We start from the raw sequence: 7,157 nt of genomic DNA, 5'->3' as shown, positions 1-7,157 counted from the left end.
CTAATCCCATCATAGATTTGGAAAGTGTGTGTGTGTGTGTGTGTGTGTGTGGTTTTTAATTTAACTTTGGCAAGCCCTATGCCCTAATCCCATTATAGATTTGGCTTTCCAAACAATCTCATGGTGTAAAAACTCGAATCTCTCAGTCATTATATTAATCTTTCACATAACATCTTACTTGGATACTTCAATCTTATCTATTCTGTAATTTGGGGTAGCTTTTGAACTTTCAAAATCCAAAACAAATAAATTTAAAACAATTTCCTTTGTCTAGTGGTAAAATTTCTATAATATATTTTATTGTCAAACACAATTTAACACAAACATATTTTATTTTGGTCACCCTACAAATATGTTTAGAGCTAGTTTTACCCCATGAGGACTCCTGCTGATCCTGATTCCCAGCTCTTAACCCAGATTATAGCATTACATGATGTCTATATGCATGAGAGTATATTGGCTTTTATCTATTTTATGTAATTCTTCTGATTTTCCCAAAGTTATAGCTATGAGTTATGGTCCTATGACTAGGATTTTCAAAGGTATTTGAATACTCTGACATAAGAATTATTAATTTCTGTTCCTGAACTAAGTGTACTTTTGTAGTGTATGATTTTAGCTCTTGTTTTTACTATTTAGCCAATGCAATGAGATAATGCCAACTGAAATATATATATTTATATAGACATACACAGAGCCATATCCCTTCGATAGATGGAAAATGTTTATTAAAATGATGCCACTTTTCAATGTTAATTGAACTGCAATCTCACTGTATAATATGCTTCTATTTTCAAAAAGTATGCAGTGTGAGGTGTTTTTGGACACTGCATTTTAAATTAGAACAAAACTGAATATATAGTCTGTTACCTTAAAAGCGCAGTTACCACCCCTTAAAAGAACAACACAAGTTGCTAAGTTATCTGATATAGGAGTGCCTTGTGATGTTCATCGAGAAGAAGTGTCTCAGCTCTGTGATTTGGGTGTGATACAAAGAAAAAGGGAGAGCAAAGACACAATTCGGTTTTTGTTTCTTCCTCTTTTGATGCTTCTAATGATTTTTATCAGTAAATTAAGCATTTTACTTTTCATGCTTTCTTTTCTATGTTCTTTCTCTTATTGTCACTTCTGCATTTTAAATTTATTTTTGCATTAATTTTTTCTCTTTTCCCAGTCACTCTTTAAATTCTATAAAATCAAAAGATAAGCATGTTTTCATGGAATAATATTTTTTTTAGAGAAGTAGCCTTTTTTTTTTTAAAGATTTTATTTATTTGACAGACAGATCACAAGTAGGCAGAGAGGAAGAGATAGAGGGAGAAGCAGGTTCCCTGCTGAGCAGAGAGCCTGATGAGGGGCTTGGTCCCAGGACCCTGGGAGCCAAAGGCAGAGGCTTTAACCCACTGAGCCACCCAGGCACCCAGTAGTATTAATTAGATAAGAGAAAATAAGGATGGCCTTTTCTTTTCCACCTAAAAATCTGCTCTTTATGAAGTACTGATATGTCAATTTTCAAAAGAGCAATAAAAATAAATTAACTAGCTTTAGTAGTCTGTATTCCATATGGTCTTCGATTTACTAGAGTAAGATCACCTTTGAAAAAAGCACCTTACTGACAAAAGGGGAAAGCATCATCGATTATTTTGGTTTATCCTTGGCAGAACCTGTGTCACATGGCATTCCAGTGTACCATGTACCTTAAATTCCAGAAGGAACCCGTTTCATTAAAATACCTGGCTCATTTTCAGGGTTTCATTTGTTTCTCTGTTTATTTATTTACTTTTATTATGTTCAGTTAGCTTTTTTTTTTTTTTTAAAGGAGAGGCAGCCTTCCTGCTGATCATGGAGCCCAATGCAAGGCACATGCATGACCTCAGCTGAAGGCAGATGCTTAACAGATTGAACCACCCAGGTGCCCTGGGTTTCATTTTTTTAGTCTTGACTGCCACAGACATTTGGACTTGTTGCTGCTTAATTGAGCTAAACCTTTGACTTCCAGAATGTTTGAGAAATATAGGCTATTAAGATAGACTAATCAAATAATAATGTTTGTGAAACTGATCAGTCAATAGTTGCTACTTAAGGTAATTTGCTATTTTAAATTGTAAATTTCAGAAGGATTAAACAATAAATGAAGAAAAATGAAATTCAGGGCACCTGGGTGGCTCAGTGGGTTGAAGCCTCTGCCTTTGGCTCAAGTCATGATCCCAGGGTCCTGGGATTGAGCTCTGCATCAGACTCTCAGCTCAGCAGGGACCCTGCTTCCCCTTCTCTCTGCTGCTTCTCTGCCCACTTGTGATCTGTCTGTCAAATAAATAAGTAAAATCTTTTAAAAAAAAGAAAAAAGAAAAGCGAAGTTTAATTAGTAATTTAGTTGTAAAGCAAGTTATACATAACAAAGAAATAAAAATATTAATTTAGTATTTGCATATTTTATGTATTTTTACCTAAATAAATCATTAAATTGTTGAGTAGGAGAAAGTATTAAAGTATTTTGTGAGTGATTTCCCTCTATACTGACGTAATTAATAACTGACAATTTTTCATAAAAATATTCAATTAAAATCTCATAGTACTGCTTTTTAGCCCATAAATTAAGCCTAATCTGAAAATTGATGATAGCAAAGAAATTACTAAATGCCTCACTAATTTTATGGTATAACTATTTTTATTGTCTGTGATTTATATTTAGATAAATATGTATAAATACATTTGTATTTGTTAATAGTAAACCACTTTGATTCTTCATTCTCATTCTTTTTTTAAAAGATTTTATTTATTATTTTGACAGACAGAGATCACAAGTAGGCAGAGAGGCAGGCCGAGAGAGAGGGGAAGCAGGCTCCCTGCGGAGCAGAAAGCCCGATGCGGGACTCGATCCCAGGACCCTGGGAATCATGACCTGAGCCTAAGGCAGAGGCTTTAACCCACTGAGCCACCCAGGCGCTTCCATTCTCATTATTTTATTGCCTAAATATTAATCAAAATATGATAATCCCTTCTAGAAATTCCAGAAATCAACATAACTCTTACCAGTTAGCTTTGGTTTCCAGAACATTCATTTTTTTCTTAATCATGATACTTACGGATCTTAATTCTTTTGGCTACTTTCCATTCATCATCATCTTTCAAAGACCGTCTAGCTCAGTACTGTAAGATTGCTTCAACATGTCTCTTTGGCCCCTGGGGTAATTTTTAACAGAATAATAAGTTGAAAAAGACCACATATCAATGTGGGGTTATCCCAACATGGAAATTTTCAAAATAAGTTTTGCAGCCCTGAATTTGTCTATTGTTCATGTTACTGAGATTAAGAAGGGTGAGTTTAAAAAGTAGATTTCTTTGGAGGTAGCTATATTCTTGAGACCTATAGAGTAAGAATGGAATAATTAAGCCTGGTGAGTGGACCTTTAACAAAACTGTTGACAAAGTTTAGTAATGTAACCTACAATGTTGAATACTAGATATGTGTTTGACTTCCTTTTCAAAAATACAAGGATTATACATGATCTAGGCAGTGGCTGGTAGATGAGCTGAATAAAAGGTGTATGTACTTTCAGAGTTCATTGGAGCAAAAGCATGAGTATTTCCCAGAAGGAGTGTTGGCTACAAGGGATTGAGAGTTAGCCTGGTAGCATTTTAAGCTGAAAAGATCTGTGTAGAAGAGAGTGTACCAGCAAAAAAACAAGATTAGCTGAGGTGTGGAAGGAAGAGAAAAATGCATCTGTCTACTTCTTGGGCAGTGCGGTAGTCATTCCCAGTGGGACCTTCAAAAAGCCCATAAAAAGTGCCTCATAAAAGTAGGTTTTAAACACTAGCAATATCAGGGACTGCAAAGACATCTAATTGTAGCACCAGTTGAGTAAGAATTTTCCTGTTCCCTCTTATTCTCTTTCATCCCTAGACTCAAACGTGAGGGAGATCAGAATCCTCTTTTGCAAATAGACACATAAATAAGAAAAGGAAAAAACCCCACATAACTATCCTACCCTGTTTGCTGGCCTCTTGCCTGCAGAATGTCATAACTGGGGAGATGAAGATTAAATTTGATAATATAATGTTTTATCATTATATGGGTCTTAGAAGTATAATTTCTGAAATGAGTTAGTATTTCTTGACTTAAAGTGATCATTTACTTTTTATTACCTGTAAGTAGTCAGAAAAGCTAGTGGACTGACTTAATTTTTGTATATGCAAGAAAATATTTTTGGCCACTGAATTTATTTTATAAACTCTCTTGGAAAGTTTCAAATGTATACATATTGCAGTGAGCTACGATGCATGTATAACTAGTTAATAGTTACCAACTCATGACCAGCTTATTTCAATTATGCTGTTACCTTTGGATTTATTGTAGTACATCTCAAATATCCTATCACTGAGTTCATTTTATTTATTTATTTATTTATTTACACATATAATGTATTATTTCTTTCAGGGATACAGGTCTGTGATTCATCAGTCTTATGTAATACTGAGCGCTCACCACAGCACATATCCTTCCCAGTGTCTATCACCCAGCCACCCGAGTTTGTTTCCTAAGATTAAGAGTCCTTCTGGTTTGTCTTCCTCTCTGATTTCATCTTGTTTTATTTTTTCCTCTCTTCCCCTGTGATTCTCTGCCTTGTTCATTAAATTCCACATATCAGTAAGATCCTGTAATTGTCTTTCTCTGATTGACTTATTTCACTTAGCATAATACCCTCTAGTTCCATCCAAGTCGTTGCAGATGGCAGGATTTCATTTTTGATGGCTTTGTAATATTCCTGTGTGTGTGTGTGTGTGTACCACATCTTTATCCATTCATCTGTTGATGGACATCTAGCCTCTTTCCATAGTTTGGCTATTGTGGCAGACATTGCTACTATAAACATTGGGTACAGGTGTCCCTTCGATCACTGCATTTGTATCTTTGGAGTAAATACCTAGTAGAGCAATTATTGTGTTGTAGGGTAGCTCTATTTTAAACTTTCTGAGGAACCTCCATACTGTTTTCCAGAGTGGCTACATCTGCTTGCATTCCCACCAGCAATGTAAGAGGGTTCTGCTTTTCTCTTCATCTCACCAACAACTGTCATTTCCTGTCTTGTTAATTTTAGCCATTCTACTGGTGTGAGGTGGTATCTCATTGTGGTTTTGATTTATATTTCCCTTATGCCGAGTGATGTTGAGCACTTTTCCATGTGTGTTGGCCATTGGATGTCTTTGGAGAAATATCTATTCATGTCTTCTGCCCATTTCTTGAGTGGATTCTTTGTTCTTTGGGTGTTCGAGTTTGATAAGTTCTTTATAGATTTTGAAAACTAGCCCTTTATCTGATATATCATTTGCACATATCTTCTCCAATTCTGTTGGTTGTCTTCTGCTTTTGTTGACTGTTTTCTTTGTTCTGCAAAAGCTTTTTCTCTGATGAAGTCCCAATAGTTCATTTTTGCCTTTGTTTCCCTTGCCTTTGGAGATGTGTCTAGCAAGAAATTGCTGCCCCTGATGTCGAAGAGGTTGTTGGCTGTATTCTCAAGGATTTTAATGGAATCCTATCTCACATTTAGATCTTGTATCCATTTTGAGTCTATTTTTGTCTGTGGTGTAAGAAAATGGTTCAGTTTCATTCTCCTGCATGTGGCCATCCAATTTTCCCAACACCGTATGTTGAAAGACTGTCTTTTTTTCCATTGGACATTCTTTCCTACTTTGTCAAGTATGAGTTGACCATAGAGTTGAGCGCCCATTTCTGGATTCTGTATTCTGTTCCATTGATCTATATGTCTGTTTTTGTGCCAGTACCATTCTGTCTTGATGATTACAGCTTTGTAATAGAGCTTGAAGTCTGGAATTGTGACGTCACTAGCTATGATTTTTTTTTTTTCCATGTTCCTGTGGCTATTGAGGGTCTTTGTTGGTTCCATACAGATTTGAGGATTATTTGTTCCAGTTCTATATAAAAAGTTGATGGTATTTTGATAGGGATTGCATTGAATGTGTAAATTGCTCTCATCAGCATAGACATTTTCGCAGTATCTCTTCTACCAAACCATGAATGTGGAACATTTTTCCGTTTCTTTGTGTCTTCAATTTCTTTCATGAGTATTCTATAGTTTCCTGAGTACAAATCCTTTGCCTCTTTTGTTGAATTTATTCCTAGGTATCTTATGGTTTTGGGTAGAGTTCTAAATGGGATTGAATCCTTAATTTCTCTTTCTTCTGCCTCATTGTTGGTCTATAGAAATGCAACTGATTTCTGTGCATTGATTTTATATCCTGACACTTTACTGAATTCCTGTATGAGTTCTAGCAACTTTGGGATTGAGTATTTTGGGTTTTCCACATAGAATATTATGTCATCTTCAAAGAATGAGAGTTTGACTTTTTCTTTGCTAATTCAGATGCCTTTTATTTCTTTTTTTGTCTGATTGCTGAGGCTAGTACTAGTACTAGTACTAGTACTAGTACTGTGTTGAATTACAGTGGTGATAGTGGACATCCCTGCCATGTTCCTCACCTTAGGGGAAAAACTCTTCAGTTTTCCCCCATTGATAATGATACTTGCTGTGGGTTTTTCATAGAGGGTTTTCCTCTGTCCCTACTCTGTGAACAATTTTAATCAAGAAAGGATGCTGTACTTTGTCAAATGCTTTTTCTACATCCATTGAGAGGATGAAATGGTTCTTGTCCTTTCTTCTATCAATGCAGTGATCCCATTGATTGATTTGCTGATGTTGAACTAAATTTGTAGTCCAGGAATAAATCCCACTGATCGTGATGAATAATCCTTTTAATGTACTGTTGGATCCTATTGGCTAGTATTTTGGTGCGAAATTTTGCATCCATGTTCTCAGGGATATTGGTCTGTAATTCTTCTTGGTGGGATCATCTGGTTTTGTCTAATTTGTCAGCATATAGTTGCTCATTATACTTATAATTGTTTGTATTTCTTTGTTACTGGTTGTGATCTCTTTCATTCATGATTTTATTTATTTGGGTCCTTTCTCTTTTCTTTTTGATAAGTTGGGTCAGAGATTTATCAGTATTACTTATTCTTTGAAAGAACCAGTTCCTAGTTTTTTGGTTTCTTTTTCATTGATTTCTGCTCTAATTTTTATTATTTTTATTCTCCTACTGGGTTTAGGCTTTATTTGCTGTTCTTTCTCTAGCTGCTT

This window comes from Mustela nigripes, chromosome 4 (assembly GCF_022355385.1).
Source record: "Mustela nigripes isolate SB6536 chromosome 4, MUSNIG.SB6536, whole genome shotgun sequence".
NCBI lineage: Eukaryota > Metazoa > Chordata > Mammalia > Carnivora > Mustelidae > Mustela > Mustela nigripes.
This window is presented reverse-complemented; position numbering follows the sequence as displayed.